General features: G+C 39.9%; 1 long non-coding RNA gene across 1 annotated transcript in view; it reads right to left on the bottom strand.

Moving 5' to 3' along the window:
• Positions 1-4,041: 4,041 nt before the first annotated feature.
• Positions 4,042-18,432, bottom strand: part of LOC125326371 — a 36,092-nt gene continuing 21,701 nt past the window's right edge. Inside the window, exon 3 of the long non-coding RNA XR_007203789.1 lies at positions 4,042-4,258. This is a non-coding gene — a long non-coding RNA (uncharacterized LOC125326371). The remainder of the gene's footprint in view (positions 4,259-18,432) is intronic.

The following is an 18,432-nucleotide window of genomic DNA, read 5'->3' as shown; positions in this document are numbered from 1 at the left end:
GCGTTTAAAAAACAATTAGCAATAACAAAAGACATATCCCAGGGCACTCACTTATTTGCTCTTCTTGCACCAGAGGTCAGCTTGTTTCAACAAGCATATTTTCTTTGTTTCCTTGTCAATGTTTAGCACATATCAGGGAGAACAATGATGGTTTGCAGAGAGTGTTGTATCCAAAGAATAATGAAAAGATGTGAATTGTGGCAGAGGAAACATCAATATACTCTGAAGAAAGAACAGACCATACTAATTACTATTGCCCTGCCTGCAAGGTAGCAGAGGAGTGGACAAAAATTTGGCTGTGAAAAAATTTGGCTACAGGTCTTCACTGCATTCACCACTGTGGGATCTTATGCTGCTTCTGAATTTCTGCTTTTTTATTTAACAGATGAAATGTAGACAAGGAGGAAATATTTTTTTTTCTAAAACACAAAGGTATCAAGTTACCAACAGATTATAGGAATAAAACTGGCAAATCAAATGCAAACAAAACCGATTCTAAATTAGCAGAAAAATGAATTAGCTTATCTAATTTACCCAATTTCCAAAGCTAAGATCACCTCATGCCCTTCTGTGTAGCAGAAGATTGAGATTGAAGGGCTCTTTTCAGGATGCAATGCCAGGAAGCACTAGGCTACACTCTTTGCTCTCTCTGCTTTTCTCTCTTATCTCACTTTTTCTCTGTCTTTTGGGCTCCTATTCCCACCAGGGACCCAGAGCCGCAGGGGCTTTGTCATCCCAAGAGCAGCCTCCTGGGGAAAGCCAGGAAGAATGCGCTGGAGGCAAAGCTCGACCTCCCACCTCCTCCCATCTGGCCGCATCTGAGCTGCCCTGAGATCCTGCTCCTTCACAGAGATTTCCCAGGATAAATAAACAATGCAGATATTGGCAACAGAGCTGCAGAGACGGTGGTAGCTCAGAATTTCTGTCTTTTGGGAATGATGCTATTTTTAGACCTGTGTTTAAGGTATGCCAGAATTAAACATTATATTTAATTTCCATACATCTTGAATGATGTTTTGAAAGCTGCATTTCTAGAGGAATGAAATGTTAAATCAAATTTAAGCTCTCAGTATATTGTCTTCCTACAGTTTTCATTTTCTCTCATATTTTACTCTGCCACAGCTAGCTTGTATCATTTATGGGAATAAAATAAAAAATGTATCTTTTTTCAAATAATTGTAACTATTGTAATAGTTTGAAATAATTCAAATAATTTCAGCTGTCATGTGGCATGTGATTTAGATACCATAACTTATAACTTCTCTTTCTTGTTTTTTTTAAATTAAATTACAGTTACAGTACCACTTAATGCAAACTGAAATATGAGTTATTTTCAGCCCTTGTTGCAATACTTTAAATATGAAGTAAAGAAACAAAATAAGAAAACCAAATTATCATAATGTTGTCAATCTTCCCAGTACAGATTGCCCTTCAGTCTGGTTTTCCTCCTTGTTTTTTCCCAGAAACTTCTGTAGTCCTTCTGGTGTTTGTTTTTTTTTGCTGTCATTCCCAACTGCCAAACAACACAACATCAGTTATGCTGGGGGTGTTTCCCCAACAAAAATTACAAATTACTACTTCCCCTATCCCTCCTGCCCCATGCTTCTAACAACACTGATTTACATAAGGAAAGGAGGAAAACTTTATCTGAGGGAAACTGTCTCTGATCTGAGCATAGCCTCAAGAGAAGAGAATATAATGTTGGGTCTTTGTCAGCCCTACTGTCTTGGAGCAACCTTTGCTATGAAAGCTCACACCACTACTATTGCTGCAAAAAAAGTTTCTCTTCTTAATATTGTCAAGACCTTTTCTCAAATCTTACTGATTTCAGGCCAACTGCCTTTTCTCTATCAACAGTGGGTTTTAAATCTCTGCAGGTCTGACCACCTGCAGAAGCCACTAGCTGTGGAAGCTGGGAAAAATAACAACAAGTACACTACATTTCCCATGACTTAGTTCCAAAAATCTTGCACATGTGGTTAATTTAAAGTGTGTGTGTATTCTCAGTGGAATCAACAGGAATATGCAGATGACTAAAGGTAAGCAGATGTGTAATTTGTGGGATCCGGGTCTGAAATTAAGACAAGCTTCAAGAAGTGAAAGCTGCAACAGAAGGGGAAATCAAAAATGACAGGAGCAATAAACAGCAATAATATCGTGGAGTCAGCCTAAGACATGTGTGTGTCATGAGCATCACTAAATTGCATTTCAAATTCAAAAAATAAAAGTAACAATGAATTCCAAATCAAAAATAATTTTCTCTTCTTAGAGGGGGATACCTAGAGGCACAGAGTCATAAGGACAGAGTCAAATGAGGAGAAAGTACATTTTTAGAAAGGCTGTTGAAAGATAACCCTTCAAATACCATGCTCACTATACAATACAGGAATAACACCTCAAAATGTTAGAGACCTGCAGCTCCATAACAAAGGTGTTATGCAAGTTGTGTGAGAGATGACCAAACAATCAGGAATAGGTGAATTTGAATTTGTCTTTTGAAGCTGAGGACGAGCAGCAAGCTGCTCAAGCACTGCCAATGATGAGCCAGTGTGAGGATTCAGTGGAGAGGTGACCTTAACCAGAGTGATGAGGAGGGAGGATCACGTATGGCAGCTGCATCTGAGCGAGCATCAGAGAAGGGAGAGAAGAGGAGGTGACCATTGTCAAAGCCAGAGCAAATAAAGGCATAGGTGAATGTCTCAGCTCTCTCAGCATGAAACTGTCAGACTCAAGACTACTTAAAAAAAAAAAAAATACATCACTGTAAGACTGAGGATGAATATAATAAGAAATCACCAAAATCTTTTCCTTCATTTTGATTGATTGGAAAATTCTTCCTTACCACTCATCTACTTTGCAGTTTCAATCAGTTTCAACCGACATACAATATATAATCTGAAGGGAGGATTAAAAAAAAAAAAAAAAGACAACAAGGAGAACTGAAAATGTTGTTAAAATATACCCTGATTCACAGCTTCGTTTTGGATGATGATACTGGCCTGAGTGTTTATATAAACATTCCTGGTAACATGCTGGTGTTTCAGAGCTGATGTTGTACCTCCTGTTGCTTTCTTTACAGCAAAAACTCCTCCTCTCAAATGTCCAATCTCCATGCCTCTCTGGAGCCATCCCTCCGTTATTACACACACAGTCAACATCCAAGCACTCAGCAGGAAGTAAACACTTAGGTGTTAATATTCATTCTAATAATATTCTAATGATACAAATTGTATTTTTGACATTAAGCACCTGTTTAAAGTCATTTTTCTGACTGAGCACCTATGCTCTCAGGATTAAGATAGTGAGAATGACAGATGACCTCTAAAGACCATGGGGTGACTGGTCTGTGGGTGGTATCTGCGGGTGGTCTGGAAGGGGAAGGAGATAGGAGCTCAGTAAGACTTTCAAAGGAAAAATACTTAAAAGAGAATTTCTCAGCTCAAATTTATGATGTACATTACCTGTGTCTTGAAAGTTTTATGCTGACAGAGTCAGGGTGATTTCTCATGTCTGGCACTCAGTGGGAGCTCTCTGTACAACTTAGAATGGGGCTTTTGCTTAAATATTCATTTTGACACTCACTCCAGCACGGAGATGGAGCTGAGTCACAGCTTTTGGAGTCATAGCCACATCAGAAAATCCCTACGGTTTGAGGGCAGTTGGACTGATAGTTTTGGCTCAAATCATTGCTGATCTTCTTGTAAACAACTTGGCATCCTTCCTATTTGTACATAGTCAGTGGATGATGTGAACTAGGAGAGAAAATAACTATGCTGAAATAATCCTTTCCCTCCTGTTGTGCATATGAATGAATCTGAGTCTGTCAGAAAGGCAGATATCTGCCAGTACCAGCAGGGAGGTTATTATCTTTGCATATGTTGTTTCCTAAAAAAATCCCCGTGAAGGACCACTGTGGCAATATGCACAATTGTGTTAGAATGCATTTGCCCTCTACCCATTGGCATCCATCTGACTTTTTGATTTCCTGGGTCTCTAAACCCTTCCTAGGGGAACAGCATGACACCTCTAAAGAGATTGCCTTGAACTGCATTCCATTTCATCAGTACAGGACCGTATTCATCCCAGAACAATGCTGCCAAGCAGTTCCCAAATCAGTGCACCCATGAGCAGGACCCACATGATGAGATTGCTGCTGATAGCAAAATTAACCAAAGCTGGAGGACTCCGGTCTGTGCTTTCCATCTGCCTGTTTTGTGTCCCTGGGTTGTCTCTGTCTTCCCTCAGTACAGACCTCCACCTGAAAAAAGGGCAAGAAAAAAAAAAAGGAGTCATGATCTGTGTGCTTTCCAAACTGCCTTATGTCTTAAATGTATCAGAGATAGCAAATGGCCAACAGGTGAGAGAGAGGGAGGGAGAGAGTCAGCATCATCTATTTGTGTCTGTGCCTGTTTGGTCACATCTGTTCCCAAACTCCTGCACGAACCACAAGCAACTGCTGAAGGCTAGAGGAGGGGCAGCATGAAATTAGGACACATGAAATCAAGATCAGTCCTTAATATGGGACAGAGCAGAAGAATACACCAAAACACAAGAAACAGCTTGAGAAAAGAATTCTTTAAAAAAGTCAATAATGGCAACATATTTTTTTTGTAAGAAAAAGCAGGATCCCAAAGTAAAAACCACACCATTGGTGGTCACTAGTGCTGTGCTTAAGCTGTCATCTGTTGAATCTGGCAGTCTGCACGTCATTCAACAGATAAATGCCTTTACCAGAGCCCTCCGGACAAGGAGAATGTACAGCGCACACATTCAAACCAGACTGCTAGGGCTGGGGGAAACTCTGTTGGTGGCCACAGACACCGAAGAATCAGGTATAGGAAACTCTGAGTAAAGCAGATGAATGCTCAGAGGAAAAAATAATGAGAAGCAAACCTTTTTTCCCCCCTTCTTATCCCACATTTCGGTAATCCAGACTAATTGCACGGTAATGCAGCCACTCATAAGTCTAAGAATACACACGGATTACGTCTGTGTGGCTAAACTGGAAGTGGTCTTTCCTTTCAGGTAGCCACAGAGTCATACAATCTGCTTTGGGAAAGCAGGATGTATTTTATCTTCTCCCATCCCAGTTGCTCTAAGGAACCACACACTGCCTACTCTGCAACCCATTAAACATGCCACAGCAAAGTGTTTTCCGCTCCGTGCCATGTGGGAGTCTCAGCAAAGCAAAAAAGTGGGATCTTTTTGCAGATTATTTCATGGGCTCAGAAATCCCAAGTCTGTGCAAACATTAAAAAATACTCATAATATTTGAACTGGAAAACATGTTCATTTGCTGTAAGGCCTGTGGATTTCTTAAAAAAATAGAGGATCCTCTTTTCCAGTCATCCCCTCAAATGTGAAGTGGGATAATGAAGAAGAATTCTCAACAATTTTATTGTAGCATGTTTTCATAGGCTATTTACAGCCATTTCAGTTTATTCATTTTTGTACATTTTGTCTCAGTTTTCAAACAAAACCAAAGCTTTCCTGGGGGGTGGCTTCATCCAAGTTTTGTCTTCTGCTCCATTGTTCTTCGATGTACTCCATGGAAATGGGCATATTGCTGGAATCTCCTCCATTCACATCAGCACTGGCACGAAGTTTTGAGGGCAGCAATTATGCCTGGGGCTTTTAAAGGGTGTTTCCAGGGCACTGCAGCCCCTGACACTCCAGCAGGAATGCTAAATGCTGGAACAAACCCACCATGTGTGCTGTTCTCTGAAGATGCTTCTGTGTGATGCAATACAGCTTGAACACCCTCTCTCAAGCAGGGCATCTGCCTCCATTGCTGTGCCAATGTTCTTTGAGTATGTGACCCAGATTTATTACTTAAGCCTCCCTCCTCTTCTTCCCCTCTCACCAGCCGATGACTGGGATTAGCATTTCCTGTGTTATCTGTTGAGTACACATGTAAGGGGACAAGAGGACGAACCTTTTTACAGCAAACAGCAGAGGATCTTCTGCAGACTATTCCCTTTTCACAAGGTATTTTCCACCATATAACGTGGAAGCACAGTTATTAAAATGTTACCTCTACAGAATTTTCCAGTTCCTTTTGTTTATTCCTAATCTACATCATCCGGGCCTCCTGCGCTTTTGGGTGAGCAGTTGGTTTGTAGTCCAACACATGAATTACCTCCACATGCCAAAGAAAGCTTAGGAACTGCCCAGTATATTTCAAAACCTTGAAAAAGTGGGAGGTTGTATCTGGCAGCAGCAATAAGCATTAAACATTCTCAAAGAAAGCTTTGTTATTAAAGAGAGGTAACCCGTTTGGATCAAGAAAGACCAACATAAATCTTCATTCAGAGCTTTAAGAATACCAAGAATTATTCTGAAATTAAATAAGCTTTTTTCTTTCTTCTTTTTCTTTCCCCCCTAAATGTTTTGTTTGGAGGGGTTTTTTCTGTATTTCCTAGGTCTCTGCACTGCTAAATTTTAATCTCTTTGGAAATAAAAGACCTCTCTGATTGCCATTTGGATTGTAGATATTGATTAAAGCATAATCAAAAAAAAACTCATTTAGTTATGCATGATATTGTTCCTGAAAGCACAGCACACTTCAGGAGTTCTTTTAGACTGACTTTCCTGAAGCAAACAACCTCTCTGCCCCTGCAGTAAAGGTAGCAAGACTACTTCTGTTCTCATGGGATATCCTGAGTGGGAAGGGACCCACTGGAATCATCGAGTCCAACTCCTGGCCCTGAACAGGACATTCCCAAGACTCACACCATGTGCCTGAGAGTGTTGTACAAATACTTCCTGAACTCTCTCAGGCTTGGTGCTACGACCACTTCCCTGGGGAACCTGTTCCAGTGCCCAACCACTCTCTGGGCGAAAAAACTTTTCTTGATATCCAACCTAAATCCCCCCTGACTCAGCTTCCTGCCGTTTCCTTGGGTCCAGTCACTACACTAATCTACAGAACTCGAGGCCATCAGCATTTCCCAGACTGCCTGCACACAGAACTGAACCCTCAGACCCCTTCCCTCTGCCAAATGGCACAGACAGGGCTACAAACCATAGCAATGAGTCAGACCAAACCTGACTGGACCTTCTTTGAGACATGAAATGATTCCATGTAGTCATTCCCCTCGTTGTTTCTCCACTTCTGTTTCTCTGCATTCCTTTATCTCCTTGCTGTAATGGAGGTTTGGACGCTGTGCTGGAAAGCTGAGCCCTACAGGCCATAGACAGTGAGTGAATAAGAAATTCTCCTGCCCAAAGGGTTGATCCTGTAAAATATTTTGGGTAGCAATCTGCTGTTTTGTTGGCTGCATGAAGAGGAATGATGAGGTAGGAAAGAGAAGCATGAATTTGGAGATGGTGCCTCACATCTGCCTAAGAATCCGGAATCTATGGAATATTTTGAACCTCTGTGGTTGCAAGGCTCTGGAATGTGGTTAAAATAATATGCAAATTGAAAAATAAAAATCCTGCTGAAACTTTGACTGAATGTACCTTCACTGAGCTAAGGCCAGCTGGGAATTTGCTTAAGGCCCAGAATGAAGTGAGGTTTCTGATGCAGATAGCCCACAGTAGAGCAACAATGTTCCATGGATTTTATGAGTTTCAATAACTCTGCTTTAATCAGAAAATTAGAAGTAACCAAGAAACCCCCCTAAGGCCCGATTTGCAACTCCATTAAACCAGTATAACACCAGAGTAATATCATGGTTTTCAACAGAGTTGCGCTGGCATAAATTTGATGTCAGGGGCAGGTGAATCAAGTTCCAAGACAGCTGCAAATTATTTTCTTCCTATCTGACATTTTAATGCTCAAGTGAAAAAAACATGGTGGAGTTGGGAATGAATCCCAAATGATCTCAACCTGAAAGGCTTGATAGAGAGAGATGTGATTTTAGTGCTGGTTTAATCACTCAAATACACAGAATATATCTTAACAAAAGCACCAGCTAAATAACCAGGCTGCCACAGATCTTAATAAATTAACAACCTGCATTTATACGTTGACATTAGTAAAACTTTGTAGGGTATTACAATGGACAAATCCAAATATTTGTATAAGATGTACTGATGATTACTATTTCATTTTTCTGAACACAAAGTTAAAATATTTACCCTATGGCATTAGGAATAATCCTGTAAACTGTAATGGAAGCAAAGAACTTAGCAGTGGTTTTTCTGTGCAGTTGATCTGCAAGAAAATGCATAATTGCCTTAAATTGAAGAACATTATGCTAATTAAAAACAACAAGAAAGAATGCACTTTACAGTGCAGTGAGATTTTAACTTAAGTGAGCCATTTCAGTTTTGTCCCACCTGTAAAATGACAATATTATAATGTTTAGTAAATATTTGCAAAATTACACAAAATCACTTAAAAATGGAAACTTGCTAAATAAGCAAAAAGAAAGCATCTGTAAGTAATCTAACATCTGAACATAAAAATATTAATCAGGAGACAAATATTGCCAAACATACACGTAATTACTTTAGTTCATTAGACCCAAGTCTGATGAATCTCAACGAAACTTGCAAAAATTTGAGATTCAGTCCATTCTTGCACCACTTTTACATCAACAGAATCCTATTAACTGGAGGTCAGTGGAGACCTTCTGGTGATGTATGAAAAAGAGGAAATCAGGCACTTGGCTTACAGTTTTCCAGGAGAGACATAACCACTTATGATTTCAGTTTCTTAAGTAGAATGAATACAAAAAAACCCAAAGTGCAATTTTTACTGCCAGGAACTGTACAACTCAAGCATGCAAAACGAAGCAATATAGTATTTTAGTGCCAAAGTAAGTTCACTTAAAAATTCTGAAAAACTGCAGTTTGCCAACTCGATGTCTGCCGCATACAACCAGGCAGTAACGAGGGATAAACAGGAAGGTAAATGGCCAGCTTCCTGTACAAATACTTGACTTCATCTTAAATATTAAGCTGAAATCCCCCTACAGCCTTAATTCAAATATGAATCTATCAGTTTTATGCCCTATGCTTACATGGGGGTTTAGCATTTGTGCAACAGCTGGCATCACAAAAGGAGCTGAAGTCAGAACTGATCCTCAGTGAGCATCAACATGCCTTGGGCAAGTCCAGAGTGGTGGGACTTACAGGCTTTCTCTGCTCCATACCACTCTCAGAACAGCTCAAGTTCTTCTACCCAGCTTAGGTCTGGGTACTTATTTAGAGTCACATACATCTGCCAGTGCAAACTTTACACATTTTTCCTAGAGCAGCCCAACAGCCACCTGAGGTCCCAAATGCCTTGTATGTGACACCCAACATTCCATTTCATGTCACATTTACTGACCCACACAGGTGAGTACACCACTGGTGAATTTTAGTGCTTCGTTCCCAGCTCGGTTTCACACATTCATTAGCCAGATAAGACTAAGCTGCAATCTTTTCAAAATTCTAAGGTAGTGGTCACTTAAAAAGAAGAAAGGTCCAAGCATCAAACTTGCTTTATATCTGCATTCCTAACCACGCTCTTCAGAGCTAGGCAACAAAATTCCATGAATAAATGAAGCAATGCAGGACAAGAAATGGAAGGAACAGAATTATGGTTCTACTGAACAGATTATGCACTAGTACACAACCTTGGATGTTTTTTCTAATCATGCATTTATGTGCAAGAAATAGTCCAAAATAACTGGGAGGGCGGCATTTGAAGGACAGAGAAAGAAAGAGGGGAAGACTAAAAATTCTACATTGCCTAGTAATGACAATAAAACGTTGATTCATGCGGAAATATATCTGGCAATATTTCAGGTATAATACTACAGCAGAGAAACAATATTATTCTCTCAACAGAAGAGATGCTAAAAAACTTTATCAACTGTTTCAGAAACCACCAAGGCTGCCTTCTTATGATGGTTATTTAGACTGCCTAGCAGAACTCTGTAGATCTTACAGAAAAAAGTCTTGTTCAATTAAGATCTTTTCATTAAAAAGAAATTATTAAACTGTACATTGTTTATCTTACTTTGATCAGCATAGACTAAGTGTTTCATTCTTAAAAGCAATGTTTACAATCTACTGTACCATCTCCTGGAGTGCAATCCTAGTGTATCTTGCAGAATAAGGCTTTTACTACAATTTTTGGTGCCACAGGAAGCGATGTCTCAATCTAATTGTCACTGAGCAGATCATTTTCAAAATGTCCACGTCCATTTCTTTGTGAGTCATTGAGCCTGCTGGTTAAATTAATTCCTTCTCCAGTTAAAACTTGGATGCATAGTTATAAAGGAAAGATATACTAGTCTTTTTTAGAGAGCTCTTCAAGTCCTTTGTTCAGACGGCATTTTTCAAAGAAAGCAGGGGAATCAAAGGAATTTGAATTTTCCTTTCCTTAATCACCTACCAAATTCTGCAGCTTTCCTGACCTGTAGAGCCAGAACAATGCTGCCAAGTTTTGCAGTACCCAATTCACCATCACTATTACTTGAATACAGGAAGCTCATGGCTGGTGAGAGGAAACCACAGTTCGCCTGCTTTTTGTGCTTCAGTGTCCAAAAAGGAAAGAAATGTTCCTTTTACAGCCTTCTGAGCTACTAAACACATAAGCCTTGATTAATGTATGTATGCTCAGTGGTTCGTGTTTTTGGACTGGATTGAGAAGACCGACTGATCCCATCAAGCCAGATACCTAAATTGGAAACAAAATATCCTTTAACAATTTCAATCCACAGGTTTCACTACAAAAAGATTTTTCAAGTTGTTCAGAAAACTCATGTTCTGTTCTCTGGAAACCATTTCCCATGCTTCAGGCTTGTTTATAGTAAATAAATCATGTGCTGGATTAACAGAAAACCCAAGTCAGGGTTTAGCTTGAGTCTTTAAGCTTAAGAGTTTACAAAGAGATTCAGCGAACTTTTTTGGGGTTTTTTTTTTCTTCTTTCCTACCCAAGACCAACTGAAAGAAATCAAGTCTCCAGCAAAGACATGACGGGCAATTTCATTTTGTCACATGACGAATACTCCCCAAAAGATGACTTAATCAATTATGCTAGAGGCACAAAAACCTCTGTTTTTCTTACTTCAGCTCCAATTGAGCAAGGGATAATTTCTTATTATTATATAATGTTTCTTATCCTCCTAATTTCAATTATCCTTGAATATGATTTTCAGTATATTCATAGTATTACTTCAACAATATATTGACACAAGCTCTTTTCTCACAGCGCTGTATGATGCATACATATGATGCTAAATGAAATATTTTTCTCAGTATCAACAGCCATTCCCCCCCAAGAGCTTTAGTACCTTGTCCAATAACAACATGAAGACCACTCATGAAGAATAGTTTCATGAGTCCCCTGGGCCCAGAGTTTATTGAGCGTAGTTTGGCCGACCTGGCAGTAAGTACTCATGAAAACAATATCTTTATGGCACATATAATTGTGATAACTATTACACCCCATTTCCAATTTCTTCCAATTTAGAAGGATCAGTTGCTTTTGGAATCTGGCAGCTCCTCATATTGCTGAGTTTTTTAGTTATTGAAGTTGCACGAGTTTGCCATAGATTCATCACAAGATTCATAAGAAAATACACTGGAAATAGTACATAATATGTGCTAATAAAAAAAAAAATCTAACTCTATATTAACTTTATTTGGATCTATTTTGACTTTCAATTTTCAGCCATTTAAAAAATTTCATATCTTGAGGTACTGAAATTGTTAACATCAGCCAGGCTACTAAACCAAACTTCCATTCCACTCAATAAAATTGAAGCACCACTTCTTCAAATTCCAAAGTAAAGTCTAATGTACATTACTATTTCTCATTCTATTTCCTGAATAAAAATTACTTTTTCTTTTCTTTTCTTTTTTTTTTTTTGTAATGGAGAAAGAACAAGACATATCCATCCCAGTGAAACTACAGGACTATAATTCCCTAGCAAAAATAAGGGTTTTCCCACAACACAATGTTCACATAGCACAAAGCTTTAGGGAAGACAGAGATTTTCCTTTGTGTTCCCAAGAGTCAAACCAGGTAACCTTTCCCCCAGAATCCTGGATCAAGAGTCTCACTCTTGAGTGCATAACTAACTTTGTTAATTGTGTCTGAAAGCTGCGGTACCTAATACAGAGTTGCCATTTTCAGAAGAGAGTACCTAAAATTTTAGCTCTGTGATATCATTCTGGTGGCCAAAGCTATGAATTTAGAATCTCTGACTTCTTATTGTTGTTTCCAAATCAGTAAAGAGATGGGAAAATCTAAAATGGAGCTTGACTTTACTAATTAGGGTACAATAAGACCAAGTTATAATACGTGTTTTCTTTTCCCTGCTGTAGAGTCTTCCATCTTGCCCTGACATCCAGCGCAATACCAAGAGGTCAGCACAAACCATTGCCCCTTCTGAGGTGCTGGGTGTGTCTCTGCTTCTGTCTGGGCATCCATACAAATTATTTCCCCATACTTTGTGTACATTTAGACTGGAGAGTGCGTTCATTGCAGCAGAGGGCAGTAGTATTCATTCACAAGCCAGACAGAGCTGTGTACAGTACATATAAATACCAGTGCAGTTGTCAGACAATTTAGGCAAAGGGAGTGTGTTGAAGGAAAAACAGTTCTTCCCTGGAAATGAATTGTATTTTTAATACCTTGATCATAATTGAGCATAATGAACTCACATCACACTCTTTACAGATAAAGACAGGTAATCAGATTTTGTAATCCCAATGCTGAAATCGTCCTCCACATCTTAAAATTAGTAACCTCTTAGGAAATCAGTCCAAATTTATGAGTGAACAGAGACTGCAACCACTTGTGCTTCATGCAACAATATGTGTAATTTAAAAATCTGCAATATTGAACTTGGGGCTATCCCTACCCCATTAAAAAGAAAAGTCTCCTCCAAGCCAGTGGAAATTGGCAATCTTCACTGTGCAGCAACAGCTTACAGAAATATATCTCCATTTGTAATCATTTTAGTGTATGGATGATGACATTTGCAAACATCTGGATCTGATGATGTCCACAGGAGATTCCAAAATGGTAGTGTATAAATGCGATGATACAATAAATACAAGATGTTTTGTTTTAGATTGAAATAGCAGAATAAAGACAAGGGCAGATTTAGATAAAGCATTCAAGCATGGGACTTCAGGTGGCAGCGTGCAGGCCTCCTAACTCTGGAGAGCACCTCCAGCGACAGCCACCTCCTGAGACCTCAGAGCAGCCCTGCAGCTGCTCTCCAGCCAAAATTCTTAACAGCTCTGTGCTCACCAAACTATGCGCCTGTAATTTAAACCATTCACTGCTCAACATAATTAAGAACCAATCTCTGAGTCCAGAACAATAGTCTGCTCAAGCACTAGCACATGGGAGCGAAATGAGACTTTATGTCTTGGCTCATATTTTCTTTCATCATTTTTTTTTTCTCTTCCAAACCTTAGCTTCCCCTCTCCTCCCTGCAGCACACCCATGGGCAGTTTTCAGGTCACTGTAGTCTCCTCCAGGCTTTATTCGACACTGAGACGGAGCTGCAAAATTACCCCAAATGTATCGTCACATAGGAGTGCTAAAGCAATAAATTTTGGGTCTCTGACTTAGCAGTGGCTCACTTGGAGATCTAATGGAGACACACCGAAACCCAACCTGCTACTGTTATTTCTGGTCCACCCCAGCTACTCTCAGTGTGGAATGGAGGGGAAATGGTGGGCTTCACATAGACTTTGCTGTTTCTCAAACCCTGGATGACTCGAGAACTACTTTATGCCTCAGCTTGACCAAGGGCAGCCACAGGGACATCTCTGACAGCCAAGAATAGCTCATATGGAGCAGCCCTAGGAGATTGCTGGCTTCCCACTACATTCCCTGCTCCACCATGCAAGGGCTGAGAAGGCTGAGAGAAATAAAATTGGGTTTACAACACAATTTTCATCTGTCAGAAAAATTTTCTTCTGGACAGGGCAGGCACCAGGTGACCAGAAGAAGGCTTGGTAGCCGGTCTTCCTCATCCCTGGGGTGTGTGACACTGCTAACCACGTGTGCACAAAGCCTTTTGCCATGGGCTACACAAGGCCACTGTTAATGAGATGCAACTTCAGCGTAGGTTAAACGGTTTAAACGAAGCAATAGAGCAATGAAGGAAAACAATTAACATTGACAAAAGTGCAAGACTTTCTGGGCCACAAGCAGAGAGAAGAGATACACTGGCATGGAAAACAATCAGAAATGAGCTGTTTTTCCTACAAGTGCTGAGCTTTTTGAATAGGACTTTCCTCACTTCAAGCTACTGACAAAGATATAAACTCAGGAAATATTTTCTGTTTTGCATAACAAGGTCTAGCAAAGGAGGCCAGGGAAGGAATTCAAAATATATTTTGAAGGTCTGAAATCAAAACCACGTGGAGACTCATGAAAACACACAGCAGACAGGGGTTAACAAAGATGAAATCTACACGAGGTTCGTGTCCTACCTTTTCACTGTGTATTCCTTACAAATGAACCAGTGTCTTTCCCCATAGAAAGGCCACCACTACTATCCCTAGGACTGGAGACCAAAAAAATTGTATTTGCAGTTCAAACCCCTCTACCGTCACCATGGGGCACTGCTCATTATACCATCTCTCTAACTCCAGCTGACCACCTCTCTGACTCCAGCTTGCATTATCGAAACTCAGAATAATAGGTAGATCAAGCAGCATCAGGGCCTTTTTATCCCCTAATTAACTTTTGCTGCCATTAAATTAGACATTTCTGAAATTGTCTTTGTAGGACATACCCACTGAAGCTGAGCAGTAACTGTGCCTGTTTACTTTGCTAATCAAAAATAAGGTATGTGCACAGTTTGTGTCATGTTTCCATGGAAACGTGGAAGGAATTGGAAGTCCGGAAGAATTGGAGCCATCCACTTCCCAGCCCATAGCTCATTTCCATTATGGAAGCAAAAATCTGTGTTTTTAGGATCTTGGACACTGTTGTCATTTCATTAAAATTGTTCCTAGGCTTCTCAGATTCTGTGTGGTGTATAATGGGGTTTGTATGCTGCTCACACACAGCCTGACGCTTCTGCATACGGCTCCACATATGAAAAGAAGGAGAAAATCACCACTGTTAATGTCAGTCTCTATTGCTATTGGCACCAGAGCTACTTCTCTTTAAAGTTAACATTTGGCACTAGAACTACTTTTCCTTAACATTAACATTTGTCTGCTGAAGGCATCTACACCACTTGTGTGCACAGTAAAGTACAACATTTCAAAGTCCAGAGCCATCAGGACATCTTTGCTTCAGATCTTGAATTCAATTGCCTGATATCTCTGCACATTTGAGCCAGAGGAACTACTTCAAATAATTCTTAGATCTGAGAGCACAAAGCTCTTTGTTCACAGGTTCCCTTCTGCCTTCAGAATACGTGTTATATAAATTTATCATTGTCTTCACTTCTCTCCTTCAGAACCTTAAACATCATGTGTTTGCCCCAAATTGCACACCATTATGCATGTTTCTGCACACACACTCTGAGCAACAAAGCTAGCATATCACATCACCTTATCCTACAACATCACATCAGAGTTTATCCTACAACAATTCACCTCTCTGCATTAACCATGTGAATAAACTATGGATGAAAGAGGGGCCTTCTTTCCAGTCCTCTTATCTATGAATTGGTGTAACTATTATCAGGAAAATGGTGACTCACTTGCTTCAGTTTCCCATGATAACTTCACTGGATTTGTTTAAACACACTTGTGTCCCAGTCCTCTAACACACTAACATATTTGTTGTAGAATCACTGCAGCTGTTATTTTACAGATCATGTATTTTACAAGAGGACCACTATCAAATGTTTTAGATCAGATTTGGGTCCGTGTCCCTGTCAGATTGAATAATGATCACCTTTCCATGCTAATGAAGGAGGGCAAACTTCAAGGTAGGGGAAAAAATCGCTTGTGTGTAGATTTGCAACAGCAGGGAAAAGAAAGCGGTCCAATGCAATCTCAGTATACTGTTTTTAAAAGGTGAAAGTCACCAATCCTGCCCCTCCTTTCCCTTTTCCTCCCCAGACTCCAGAGGTTGTTTTTCCCTTCCTGCTCTTATCAGTTCCCAGGCTGTGCTTCTTAGAGAGAGTGCATTTTCAAAATGAAAATCTCCTTGCAGCTCCCCATGACTCACAGGCTGTGCCTCCCTGGTGCTGAGGCCTGGGCTTTCCATGAAGGGCGATGGAAATATTCTTTTACAGAACACAGTTCCTTTTAGAGCCCTGCTTAATTTACTGGTGTGACATTTCCTGGGAGAAAGCAGCCACACTTCTCTCTCCTGTGATTTGCTAAACAGTATGAACTACAATAAAACTCAAACCCCTGCAAATACCTGAAAAGCCCTTGTTGGGGCATTCTTGACCAATTATTTCATTGGAAGTGGCTCACGTTAACTAAGCAATTAATGGAAGCTTAAAGAAAACAAGAAATTTGGAAAAAGCAAACATTGAATAGCTGGCAGTCAAGTGAATGTTGATTTTTTTCTACTCACAGGCAATTTTAATTCCAATTTTGTTCACTTAGTCAGACACTAAATCTAGGTACCCTGTCAATCTACTTTTTAAAATTCTGGCTAATTTACAGTTTCTCACTGAACAATTTATAAATAATATGTGCTGACCTGTTTTTATAAAGCTGTCGAAAGCTGATGCCTGCCCCTCTTTTGGTACTCGGTGTGGAAACTGAGAGGAGAAAACAGCGGTGAAATGACTGCAGAAAATAAAAATACACTAACACCCTTCCTCTCAAGACAACAAAGTGGGAGCAGACAACCCTTTTCACTATCTTAACTCTGGAGCTAGGAAGTATTCAGATAGCCATAACCTTTAGCAGAAATTGGGATCGGACCTTTCCCGGGGTGAGGCGAGCTGGAATCACAGCCTCAGTCTCTTAGGAAACGCTGAGCCTGTATCTGCTTTCTGTGCAGAGATTTATTTCTCTGTGGGACTTGGCTGGATGGTGTTGGAGATGAGCCTGTTGGGTTGACTCCCACTGCCCTTTTAACCTGTGCATTGATGCAGCATCTCCCTCTCAGGCAATTGGAGAAGAGATAACCTGTGCTTATCAGCTAAAACTGGTCACTTCTTCATCTGAAAGTGAACGGGATATCTTGCCCAATATTGGTTTAAAACACACCCTCCCTCCCAGCACTGAAAGCTATGAAAAATGGATAATGCCTGAAAGCTGTGAAGCTTTGATTTTTATTTTATTGGTTGTGTCTGCTGTACACCTGTGACCTAATGTAAAATTCTACTGGAGGTGGAATGCATCCCTGTGAATTCCCACAGGCAGAGTAGCATATAAAAAAATAAGAGTCTCCTTGGCTTTTGCCAAAATTATTGGAAATCTCAATTTATAAGAGTTTTAAAACCTGGTACCAGCTGGCAGCTACTGTTTGTAGGGGATTCATTTTGGTTATGGTAATAAATAACTGCTTTATTTTGAGATAATAACAAACTCTTGTTTCAAGTTGAAATCCAATAAGGTAAAACAACCTTGCACCAAAATACCCGCTATTACAGTATCTTGGGAAGAAAGGTAACTATTCCTACACGGTTATTCCTAAACCAACACAATGGAAGGGACTAGCATGCCTGGAGTTTGCAACTTTTACAATTTACTTCACTAAGTAAAACTATCTTATAAACACAGCAGAGAATTAAGTGTGCTCTGACAGAGCTTTATATTTAAAATGAAACTTTAACTCTTGTCCATCAATGCCAATGGCAGAGATTAATATTCTGTACAGATGAAAATTTGCATAAAGAAAATATTGTCCCAAGATCACTGGATATGGCAGAAATGAAAGAGTGTGAAAGCATGAAATAAAGAACTAAAATTATGGGATGAAGCTTAAATTGCCACATCAGCACTTTTCAGAGAAAGCCCCTTACCCTTTCCCAGGCTGAACTCCCCTCTCTGCTGTGTGAGTCACTTGGTCCTGACTGTCCCTCCAGCATTAATATATGTGAGGAATTGTGGTATCAAATGAAACCACCATCAGGATGGCCAGCAGCAAAACCCTCAGCAGGCTTATGTCACCATCAAGGCTTCTTGAGTCACGAAAATCTTTTCTTTGTGGCTTTGCATCACTTGTATAAAATGATCTGGTAGATGTCTGAAATAATAGCTAGTTTTCCCCAGAGTCAGTAATTCTGAGGGAAAAGTAAACTGTATGAATCACTGTATGAATGTGTTTCACTCCTCTCTGGACCTCTCTGGACTCAGGAGGAATCGGGAGTATGAATAAGGTAAAATAGTGGCACACAGATCACTTGCCTTTTTTTACCAGGGCTGGACATGAGCCTGATGAGAAAACAAGGGGATCAGTTCCAATGTCCTGAGTACGGATGGCTGCAAAACATGTCATTCCAAGAACTGGGGAGACTGAATACAAATGAAAATATTTACATCAGCTCAAAGAGTAGGGAGAAATAGAAATAAAATACTGCAGCTACCTGTAC

This window comes from Corvus hawaiiensis, chromosome 5 (genome assembly GCF_020740725.1).
Source record: "Corvus hawaiiensis isolate bCorHaw1 chromosome 5, bCorHaw1.pri.cur, whole genome shotgun sequence".
NCBI lineage: Eukaryota > Metazoa > Chordata > Aves > Passeriformes > Corvidae > Corvus > Corvus hawaiiensis.
The sequence above is the reverse complement of the archived record's forward strand: the minus strand, read 5'-3'. Positions and strand labels throughout refer to the sequence as shown.